General features: G+C 39.3%; 1 protein-coding gene across 1 annotated transcript in view; it reads left to right on the top strand.

Annotated features, from left to right (window-relative positions):
- The window catches only part of LOC149197497 (uncharacterized), a 265,068-nt gene that overhangs the window by 199,090 nt on the left and 53,329 nt on the right, over positions 1 to 12,649 (top strand). The window lies entirely within an intron of this gene.

The raw sequence follows: 12,649 nt of genomic DNA, 5'->3' as shown, positions 1-12,649 counted from the left end.
TCAACTACAACTCAATATCACCCCATCTCCCTCTTGGAGATGCATGGGCACTCATGGCAAACTCATCGTCATCAATCTTTGTTAAGCAACCTTAGGATCATGCTTCTCATCCTTATCATTTTTCTTCAAAGGACACTGGGATGCATAGTGGCCCATCTCGCCACAACTAAAACATTTCACCTTCGAAATGTCCTTTTGTTTCTGCTTTTGTTGTCCCTTCGATGCTAGAGCGGTGTTCTCCCCCTCCTCTGTCGTCTTTGTGCCACTTCCACTGTTGCCATTGAGGTTGACCTTCACTAGTTCCCTCCTTAACTCCTTCTGTTGAAGTGTCGTCCACATCTTCTCCCATGAAGGTAGTTTTTCTCTGCCCAATATGCTTTGGAGGAAAACTTGCCATTCATCTGAGACTCCATTCAGGGCTATCCTCACCATTGCGGTTGGCTGAGGAGTGGAACCCACTGTAGCAAGTTGGTCTCTAGTGTCTTGAAGACGCTGAGTATAGAGGTTCACCCCTTCTCCTTTCTGCATCAAAGTCTGTTGCAACTTCTGCTCCAAATACATCTTTCGCTGTTCGGAAGAGCCTTCATACAGAGAAGGCAAGGCTTCCCACATCTCTCGGGCTGTATCCTTGCCTTGCAAGTGTGAGACCACATGATCTCGAACTCCATTGAGAATGAGCTTCTTTGCCTTCCCCTGCTCGGCCTTGTACTTCTTTTGATCGTTGTCAGCAATAACAACTACAACACTTTTGATGTAAGCCTCGAGATCATATTCCTCCAGAACATCTAGGATTCTGGTCTTCCATATTACATAGTTGAAAGCTCCATCCAACCTGTCCTGATCTCTGAGCCCATGTGATGCCATCTCACCTAACTGTCGAACTAACTCCTCTAGTCACTGCTCATTTGCTCAGCAAGTGAGAAATTCGAACTTTCTGGCAGAAAGATCTCTGAGGAGAAAATTCCCCTTCTATGTGTCTTCGTTCTTTTCCAGCGGATTTCTGCCTCGGCAAAAACTGCACCCTTCAAGCACTGCGTCGAGGCTCTGTGTCACTCCCTCTGCCTCTGCAAACTCACAAACTGGAAATCGTACCTCTCTGTCGTCTCACTCAGAGAGAGATTTCCTCGAATCTCTGCTTTCCCTACAAGGATTGCGCAATCCATTCAAGGGGATTCAAATTGCTGCCAAGTGCAGCTTTCGACCTCACTGCTCAGCACTAGATCTTCTCTTTTTGTTTCAAAATCAATGCTCTCTTACCATGTGAAATTTCCTACCACTGAAGGAACCCCTATTGCAGCCAATCTAAATCTGCTTCACCTACTTGATTTTAATATACATTAACCAAGTTATTTTTCTAAATATTGAAGCAAATTACTTCTGCAACTTACATTAATTAATTATTTGATCTCATGAAACAAAAAACAGAGCAAAGAACAAGATACATAGGACACACTTATTTTTGGACACAATAGTCCCCGGAAAAACCCAATGTAGGAAAACCAGTGCACAGTTTTGAGGGTTTATTATTATGCAGTAGAATTATCTGAATACAACTCTAGGATGCTCATCTAGCAATCGTTTACAAAGAAAATACTGATGGAAAATCTGAGTGAGTTTTACCCTAAGTTGCAGGAAATGTTGGAGAAGGGTCCGTTTCCACCGGAAACGAAACAGAAACGAGGAAACTCATTCCGTATGGCCTAGGAACGCATTTCCGGCCGTACTGGCCCATTCCTTGAGGAGGAAACATGGCCAGTACGGCTGAAATCGTGTTTCCAGGCTGTACGACGGAGTTTCCTCTTCTAATTTGACTTTTTCTTGTATTTTTGTTTTTATTTTTTCGCTTCTAATTTTTTATTGGGCAACTAAAATATCTTCTGGATGCCTCTCAAGTTACAAAAAGGAGGATTTTTTGAGTGGGGCAGCCTAATGTTCAAGCCTATGGCCCTAGTGTTGATATGCAGTTCATGGTAATGTTAAATTCTTAAAGTAAAAGTGACATTCTCCTTTATTTTTCATTTTCATCCTTTTACTTAAATTTTTCACATTACCATGAAATGATTCAAGATGTTTGAGAGTGGTTTCGCCCTGATTGGATTTCATATGAAGAAAGTAGAATTTTAGATCTCACTCAAAATCCAGCAAACTTATCTGTTTTTCAGGATTTCAGGATTGGGGGGATTGCAATGTTTCCATTGGATTTTGTCATGTACTAGGGTATGGAACTTTTATTTAATCAAGAGAACCAAGCCTTCTATGCAGGAGAGACTCCCAATAATCAAGAGCACGTAGGATACTAGGGTATGGAACTTGTATTTAATTAAGAGCACTAAGGTCGTTCGACTATGTAGGAGGAGACTCCCAATCAAGCACGAGACAAGAAATTCGAAATTTCTCGTGGCTGATTTTGGATATTGCTATTTTCATTATGTGATCATTCATGAGTAAATGTGATGTAAATTTATAGTTTATGCATTGACAATTAACAATTTAATCATAATGTAATAAATTAGAATGTATCATATATGCTTTATGATTGCACATATTTCTTAAATGTCCTAATATATATATATATATATATATATATATATATATATATATATATTGCGTTTCCCCGTTTCCAAAATTTGGGGGGGTCACATTTCGTACTCGTGCCCATTTCAGAAACTCGTACCCGTTTCCCAGTTTCGTGCAACTTAGGTTTTACCTCACTTCACCCAGCAGAATTCTGGTTGATCCGACACAAGACTGGCTAACCCCGACTATTTCTGCGCTAGCTCTGTGTCAGCGTTGTGTCACCTTCTTTGCCCTCTGCGTCAACTCTCCTGGTAGTTCCTTCAGTTCACGACAGTTTTGGCAGTTCCGGCATTTCTGGATTTTGCGTGACAGGCAAATTTTCTGCGTCAGCTCTCCCGGCTACTATGCTGCCTCTCTGCGAGCTCTCTTTGCCTCTCTATTATGTATTTTCTGAAAAGTCCTCCTGGATTCTCTCTACCCGTCAGCTACAAGATCTCCCCAATCGTTTTTCCTCCTGAGAATTTTTCACCTCAGAAAATTGGTTTCCTCAATCTTTTTGTGTGTGTTTCCAGATGAACTCAAGCCTCCATTTTATACTTTTCCTGTTGAGTCTTCAACGACCGAGATTAAGTCTCTAATCAACGGCTAAGATTAAAATATGACTTGATTCGCCTTCTAGATCATTCTCACCCATATTTTGATTAATACCCATTAATATTTTAATTTCCCTAAGTTTAGACTTAGGAACTCCATTAAAAATATTAATTATTTTAGTAAAATACAATCCAGGTGGAATTTCACCAAACGGTTTATGGGTTCTTTAGAACTCATGTGCCTTAGCCTCTCCACCAATTCTCAAGCCTAGAGCACTTCCGATGCTACCAAAAACTAACATTCCTTTGTTGTTGCCGCCTCCATGTACATCCACACGTGGAGGGCATTTGCCTTTTGGTACTAGTCATGGGACTGTGCGGGAGGAGACTCCTAGAAGACCACCACGACTTGCTCAGAAATTAGACATTATTCGTGGTGGAAAGAGGAAGATGTAGATGATAGATTTACTTGTCTTTTCTAGTTTCTAGTAGTTTTTATAACTGTTGACTCTTTCATATTTATTATGATATTTTTTGTAAACAATATATGACAATTTAAGTTTGAAGTTTGAATTTGGCAATTATAACTCATTGGTAATGAATTATGAATATGATGCTTCGTGAAAGTTGAATTTTTTTTCATTTCATTTCATTTTATAACATTTCATTTCATGTTAGATATTATTTGTTGTAATGGTTACACTTAGCTTACAAGTACAACTTTGGTGATCAATGATGATAAATGTTATATATTGAATTTTGAAAGCTTGAAACTTTAAGATTGATGAATCATGATTCATGAGACTCAATATGTTGTATGTTACTAACTTGTGGACGTGGTTGATGAAGATTATAACTTCTAGATGATTGTTGTTATATGGTTCAATCTATGTTTTTTATGTTTTTATATCTAATTCATCATTCTACATGTTTTTGTTGACATATATGCATCAAAATAAAAAAATATATATATATATATATATTATATAAAAAATGCTCCCGGATTTGCTCCCAAACTGAGAGCTTCTGAAAATGCTCCCAAGTAACATTGCCTTAGAGGGCGAAGCATATGATTGGTTCCTCTAGTTGATGAAAATGTGTGATGTTCGTTCTTTTCACTAGCAAGGGTTCACTACAGCACTACTAAAAAGATCTCATGACAAGGACAATGGCGATCTATATAACAAATTTATACATCTCAAACAAACAGGCTCTGTAAGTAATTATTATTGGATGGTGTTGTCATCGATGTCAACCTTGGGGTTAGATGTTGACTAAACATTTGTCATTGATGTCAAATTGTTAATGAACACTCATATATTTATCTAGATTACATCAAGTTGGAAGCTCCACTGTTGGATGGTTGAAAACCCTAGTTCTAGGGTTTGGGTGCCTTGGACTAAGGACATACCCTAAACTTGTCAGAGGTTTTTGAAGTAACAAATCATTGAGTTTATCTTGGAGATCCTTGTCAAGGTGTTTTTATTGAAATTTGTAGTAGCTATGGTCAACATTTTTCATCAATACATGGAGAAGAATTTGATTATTTGTCACCATAAGAGGACATTGAGTTTGATAATGACCCTAAGCGATAGAATAGTGAAACCCTAGCTTATAACCTTGAAACCCTTACCAGAATTGTTAACTCAATTCTGGTAAGTGTTTCAAGGTTATAAGCTAGGGTTTCACTATTCTATCGCTTAGACCTATTTATGCTATAGTGACATCTACTTGTTGATGCTTGTGGGATAGTAGTTGTACTTAATAATGATGAATTGATATTATTTGTATAATGCTTATATATTTGTCCATTTGATTATCTTGATGTCCTTGTGCTAGAAAGCTAACATATGTAGGTGCTTCATAGCTATATCTGAGCAGCCACAAGACATATGCCAATATGTGTCCTTGGGCAGATTTTGAGACAGTTACAAGAAGGTCATAGAGCTGACCTAAGACATCTAGGACTGAGCCATCATCAGACATCAGTGCCAGCTACATATAAACCGGTACTTGCAGCAACATATTGATTGATACATCCTTCGGCACCGGTGCAACAACATTGGTTTGGGCAACTACTCCATGAGTCTTTTAACACATATTCATTTGTGAGCATTTTAGTGTTTCAACGTAGGGTTGTGGTACCAGTTGAGCAAAAGCAGAAGTATTTGTACAATAGTCAGATTGAGCAAGGTTAAGCAGTGAGGCTACCAGGGTTTAACATTGATATACATATTGAGCAGAAGCAACAGTGATTATATTTTAGTTTGTTTGTATTAATTCAGAGCATAGGTGGATCCAATCTGAAAATTGTGAAACGTGGTCTGCCTATGTGCGTTGAAGGTTTGGGCCTTGAGGGAAAGTGGCAGTTTGTTGATTAGGGTGGCACGATGGTGCAAGGCAAGAGAGTGGAGTCTTCTTCAGCTCGTAGCCTGAGAAAACTTCAAGGTGGCAAGGTGGTGCTAGGGTAGGTCAGTGCCTGCACAGGGTATCGGTGTTGTTATCACTCCTCCGGATCTCCAAGGCTGAGAAAGAGTCCAGCTGAGGTAACCACAGGCCAATCTTTTGACTTGGTAGCTAGCCCTACCAGGCCGAAGAGGGCTCTCTCCAAAGAATCATAGACAAGAGGGTTGGATGTTTTAGGGTTTTAGGCTAGGTATAAAGTGCAGAGGTTGTTTTGATTTGATTTGGTGGGGTTATCGCTGGATGAAGGTATTAGGTCAAAGAGGCTCGGTCAGGGCTAATCAGTTATGGTACAGACATTCAAAGGGGCAAGGTAGGCATGAGGCTTAACACTTAAAAGGTGGTTTAGTGAGATAATTTAAGATTGATGAGGAGTTAAGAAGAGCATATGAGATGAATTCTTCCTAAACTGAAGAAAAATGGACAAATTATGATAACTTTCCCAAAACAGAGCATGAGCAAACATGTATTTTGCCTATCAACTTGAAAATTACCATATAACAGACATGAAATGGTTTATGAGCATACAAAACATTCATACAAATGATCACAAAGAAGAAACAATGCTAAACATTCATACCACATGTATCCTAAAGAAATAGCTGCAACTCATCTATTAATACTGGCCAAAATCTGATGCAATAGTGTCTCTAATCACTAGTACAACATCCAACTAAGTCCAACGTTTGAAAAGATTGAAAAATACAAGATATAGGCCTCAAAACAAACTCCTCCCAACCTCAGGGGTCGAATCCATGAGAGGAGGAGCAGTTCCACCAAAATCTGAACTGATAGCTAGAGTGTAGGGTGGTCAAAGTGACTCATCCATAATTACAATGAAACTGATTCATTACACCTCATAGAGTCTATTTACCTAATGTATTTACCCTAAGGTAATAGTAAAAGGACCATAATTACATTTACATATGAATTACATCAGTAAAAACTTGATTTCCCAAGATGAAAATCAAATATGGAGAAAAACAGTGAAAAATCAGGCAATTGGTCAAACACGCCCTCTTTGTGTCAAACGCACCTTCTCTGTGTCAAACGCGCCCTCCATCTTGCAGGCTGATTTTGACTGCCTTCTCGGTGTCCAAATTGAGCCTAGGATAGCTCATTGGAAAGCTTGTCCTGTCTAGTTTCCAAATCTACCTTTAGTTTCCAAAATGGACTTGATTTGACCCTCCAAAAGTTGATTCTCCCAAGACTGGTCAAACACGCAATGCCAAGGTGAAAAAGGAGGCAGAACATTGATTTTTAGGTGTTTTTTCACCTTTTCACCTGCCAGTTGTGCAAACCAAGGCTTGCAAAGTTGTTTTCCTACATGTCTTCCCTGCTTTGAATCCAATGGTGGTCTTCTTTTGTCCAAAAAGTGCCCCAAACAAAAGCGCAACACCAAGGACGTTGTGCCCTTGGCATTCTAGCTGTCAAAAAATTGTATGATTACTTGAAAAGCACAAAAACTTCAAAATTACCCCAAAACTTCTCAAAATTGGTGAAATGATTGCTGATCATGTGGTTTGTGCATGGAGTGAGGCTTCAGCAAGGATGTCAAGTCTTCCTTCCTCTTCTTGCTTTTTTAGGGCTTCAATCTTTGCATTAGCTCTTCTAAGCTTTGCCCTTGCAATTTTGTTCCTCATGGCATAATGTTTTGCCATCTTTCTTTGAATGTCATTTTCTTTATTGGCCTTGTCTAGGAGCTTCTCCAAATGCTGGTTTACCTTGTCAAGCCAATGCTCCCAGTTCTCATTAATCATGATGGCAAACTGTTCATTCCATGTGAGTTGATTTGCAAGCTCAGCCTCCCTTTGTCTCTCTAGTTCTAGAGCTCTTTTCAACCCTCTAGTCCTAGGTCTGCTTTTTGTTTCTTGTTTAGGTTCACCATACCTGTCATAGGCTTCATCAAGCAATGCCTTGGCTTTCATTTCTTCTCTTTTTGCCTTGATGAGATGAATCTCCATGGTATCATGCTTGGCTTGAAGCTGTTGGTTTTCTTGCTCATAATATGAAATAATAAATTTAGACCTCTCTAAGTTGGTCTGGAGCTCCCTGATGTATGCATCTTTTTCCTTGATGACTATGCTAATGTCCTCATTGTCATTATGCTCATCTAGGTCAACAAGGTCAAAATCCTGTTCTGTCTCATGGAGGTCCTCCTCCTCATGCTGGATCTCTGCCTCTGTCATTTTTTCTTTGCCTGTGTGTACCTACTTTGTTGGTGAAGAAGGCAGGGCCCCTCCCACAATCTGTGGGGCAAACACCTGCCTATGACCTCTTTGATAAGTATGTGCCAATATGCCCAAATCTGCCCTCTTAGGCTTGATGACCTCAACCTGCTTTGTCTGCTCCGGCCCACCAATCTCATCTTTTCTAGGTGACTCAATGTGCTCATGAAATGGTGATGGTGGAGGTGATGGTGAAGGAGACTGATCTGAAGATGATGCATGATTTGTGGTTGAGATGGAGGAATGGATGTGGAAGGATGAGATGATGAAGGCACATCTTGAACATGCTGAATAGATGGATAAGTGAATATGCCATTGGCTATGAAGGTACTCCATGCAATGTTCAATTGTTTGAGGTGATGGAGGACAATGATTTTGATGAGGGGGTGGTGGAAAATACTCCTCATCTGATGCTCATATTCTCTTTTTTGGACAATATATGCCAACTTGTTAATGCTCCGGAAGAGATAATAAGGTATGTTGAGCATCTTGACCCTTGTGAAGTGCATGAGTAGCCGGATATGATAGGTATAAAGTCTAGAGAACCTTCCTTCACAAGTAAAGTATCTCATGATGATTTTCATCATGGGAACATATCTATCCAGGAGGTAAGAGAAAGGAAAAAGCCTCTTTCTATCATTCTTGTATCTAGGTTTGATATATGGCTCATAGTAATGCTCCTCCAAGTCTGTTTGCTTAAACCATTTTTCCCCAACATCTGGGATTCCAGTAGCAGCTGATATGATGGCAGTGGACACAGTGAAAGTGACACCAGCAAGGGTTACCTGGTTGTCATGGAGATTGGAGATGAATAGTCTACTCAACATAGGATGATGTTGGACCTTTTGTACTTTCTCACAGAATTCAAAACATCCTAGATGTTTAAAAGATGTCACAGTCATGGGAGATGCCATGAGTTCATTGGTATTTCTTGGCTCAAATCTAAGGATTCTCCCTCCTTTGTTTGACTTCCTCCCCTTCCTTTCCTCCTCACTGGAACTTCTGTTTTCTTCTTCTGACATGGTGTCTTGATTTTAAAACCCTAGGAAGATGAAATGATAGTGGAATGTAGGTATAGGGAGTTAGGAACGGTGTGAGTAAATTCAAGGAGGGTTTATGGTTTGAGGGAAGTGACAGGGAGTGGGAATGTAAAGGGATTTGGGATAGGGAATTTTATTACAGGTTAGGGGTTTTGGGAGCCTAGGTAAATAGAACACCTAGGTCTTAGGGTTTTGGGAATAAAGGCTTTGGGAGATAGTGAAATGATATGAGGGTTGGGAAAGGGTTTAATAGGGATATGGGAAGGGAATAGAAGTACTAGGGTGTGAAATTGGAGGTGTGGGAATGAAACTAGGGTTTGCAGGTTTGAAAACTCTAAATTTCACTCAAGAGACTTAACACCATGAATTTATGAGTTGTGAAATGCAAGGAGGGTATATTTTAGTGCTACTTACTTGTTGGAGGAAGAAAACAACCAAACTGAAGCTTCAGAGGCAATGGCACTTTGTTTTAGAGGCTGGAGAGCAAATATGGTCAAACGCGCAACGCACAACTGAAATGCACCCTTCACTACACAAACGCGCAGCGTATCACTGAAATGCGCTCTCCACTGGTCAAACGTGCAGTGTAATACACAAACGCACAACGAAAACTCTCTTTTTCTAATTTCACCTGTCAAACTCGAAAATTTCTCCTTTGTTAAGGTTGCTCGACCATGACAAAAGCAAATGAGGTGTAAATGGATGTCTTGAGGGTTTTAAATACTTGATGAAATTTGATTTTGTTGATTTAAAACCCATTTGCTAATGTTTGAAATGGCTTTTGAAACATTGCACTGATACCCTTTTAACTTGTGCTTTTGCTTTGCAGTTTGATCAATCGCTGGAGTAGAGACTTTTTGTTTTGACATTTAATGTCCAGTTGGCATGTGCAACTAAGTTGGCGGCTTGGGAAAAGTTACTTATTACATATAATGACATAAAATTACATAAATATAAAAAATAGAATTACATCTCTGTTTTTGGAATAATTTGGGATGAAACTCACACTTGAAATCAAAATTACAACTTTGGCAAGCATCTTCGCATGTTTGCACAAAATCCTCTTTAAATGAAAAAGGGATATTATTTTGTTCCATCTCATACTTTGTTGGCCTTATGCAGTGAAATGGTGTTTTATTGGACCTTGAAAGAATGAAACCTAGAGACCCAATGAAAACCTTGAGCGAGTAGACTTTATGGTGACTTGACTGACATAAAGACATGACTAAATGAGCTTTCATGATTGAAGTATGCTCAATAAGACATGAAGGCGGGCCAACAAGTACAGATTTTTGAGGGAGAGTGAGGTTTTTTTACTAGGGTTACCATCAGTGAGTAAATTTTTGAATGAGGACCTAGGTGGAATGACAAAAATTTCAGAATGGGACCCTAATATGATATAAAAGAGGAGTTTTGATCACTGATGGCAGTATGCAAATACTGACTCTAACATCAGCCTTATTTGGGGATGGCAGCTCCTTGGAGGTGCCAAGAACACCGTAGACCAAGTGCCTAACCATGTGGGCCAATACGATCAAAAACTCAAACTGAAATGCATGAATGAATTCTGACAACTCAAATAACACAAACTGACTCAAAATTGTCTTGAAATTGACTAAAAAAATGACTCAAAACTGACTTACTTAATTGACGACTGAACATTGAAAATGGCATAAAATCAGTGAAGCTCCATGGCCTTCACTTCGAGCTCCGAACTCTAGTGATTCTCTACTTCACACTTGTAGAAAGTTAAACTGTTATGTACAATGAAACCAGGACATTTCCGAGAAGCATATTTCAGAAAAGATAGTGCTTAAGGAGCCTACCATTGACTGGTCCTCCTAAGCATGGTTCTCCATTCATCTCATCCAACAAGAAAGCATTTTGCCCTCGAAAAGTTGAAATCTGATAAGGGCCTTTCCACAGATTTTCAAATTTACCATGCTTACCCTTGTCTTCGTTTCTAGCATCCCAATGAAGCACCACATCTCCAATTTTGAAATCATCCTCCTTTGTTTTCTGGTCATAGATTTTCTTTATCCTATCATGGAGCTTAGAGGTGTTTTGAAATACCTCATCCCGTGTCTGTTGTAGGTGAATCATTTGATTGATCCGGCGTTGTATATCATTCTCTTCACTTCCTGCTTCTTGTAACAATTTCATGACTGGGACTGCTAATGATGAAGGAAAAACAATATCTACTCCATACACAATTTGAAAAGGAGAAAGTCCAAGAGATTTCTTACTACTCACCCAATCTGCCCACAATGCATTGATCAACTTTTTGTGCCAATTCTTTTTGTTGGCCTCCAACATTTTCTTGATGATGTTGATTAAGGATTTATTAGAGGACTCCACCAGACCATTTCCTTGTGGATAGTATGCTGTAGAATGTCCCAACTTAATGTTATATTTGTCACAAAACTCAGTCATCTTTTTAGACTTGAATGTTGCCGTGTTGTCTGTGATGATCTTATTAGGACAACCAAAACGGGACAAGATATTAGTTTCTAAAAACTGAATGATAACTGAATTTGTTGCTTGCCTGGTTGGAATCGCTTCGATCCACTTAGTAAAGTAGTATGTAGCTGTCAATATCCACTTGTGTTGTGCAGATGATGATGGGTTAATCTTGCCTATGAAATCTAGGCCCCACTGCTGAAAAGGTGCATGAACTGATATAGGTTGTAGAGGCAAAGGAAGAAGTTTTCTTTTACCTTGGAAAACTTGGCACTCGTGACAACTCATCACTGCCTTGTAGATATCTACAAAAAGTGTAGGCCAATAGTAACCCGCTCTCAGTACTTTGTTGGTCGTGGTATTCCAGTACAAGTGACCCCCACAATCTCCTTTGTGGAAGTCATTTATTACTTCTTTAGATTCATCTTCGGTCAAACAGTTCAACAACACACCTCCAGGATCTTTCCAATAAAGTGCGTTGTCCATAATGCAATATTTAGAAGCCTTCAGCTTCAATGACCTACTCTTAGCCTTAGACATGCCTGGAGGGGGATTTAGATGTTGCAAAACATAAATAATATTAGAATATCGTGGAGATGATAAAAAGATATCAGATACCTGAATGAGATCTACTTCTTCTTGATTGTCGGACAATGCTGCTACAAGGTTGATATCTAGAGCATGGAGATTTGACTCAACCATGAGTTTGGCTAAGCCTTGACCCTTGATCAGCTTGGTAGGCTTGATCTCAAGATCATATTCTAATAATGTTGTTATCCATCTACCTCTTCTACCTTCTGGGTCATTCTGCACAAGAACTTCTTTTACCGCTGCATTAGGCACACAGGCAAGAGTATGCGAATGTAAAATGTAAACTATGAAATCTTTCACTGCCTTTACCAAAGCCAAAGCTTGTTTCTCTATGATGTTGTACATAAGGGTTGCATCCCTGATGTTGCGACTGAAAAATGCTATTGCAGCTCGGTTTTATCCTTTTTCTGCATCAATATTGCTCAGCCATGGAGATTTGACTCAGCTATGAGTTTGGCTAAGCCTTGACCCTTGATCAGCTTGGTAGGCTTGATCTCAAGATCATATTCTAATAATGTTGCTATCCATGTACCTCTTCTGCCTTCTGGGTCATTCTGCACAAGAACTTCTTTTACCGTTGCATTAGGCACATAAGCAAGAGTATGCGAATGTAAAATGTAAACTCTGAAATCTTTCTCTGCCTTTACCAAAGCCAAAGCCTATTTCTGTATGATGTTGTACTTAAGGGCTGCATCCCTAATGTTGCGACTGAAAAATGCTATTTTTAGCTCGGTTTTATCATTTTTCTGCCTCAATA

This window comes from Pinus tabuliformis, chromosome 2_2, assembly GCF_031772625.1.
Source record: "Pinus tabuliformis cultivar Carrire ecotype Pingquan chromosome 2_2, CPIR1, whole genome shotgun sequence".
NCBI lineage: Eukaryota > Viridiplantae > Streptophyta > Pinopsida > Pinales > Pinaceae > Pinus > Pinus tabuliformis.
This window is presented reverse-complemented; position numbering and strand designations above follow the sequence as displayed.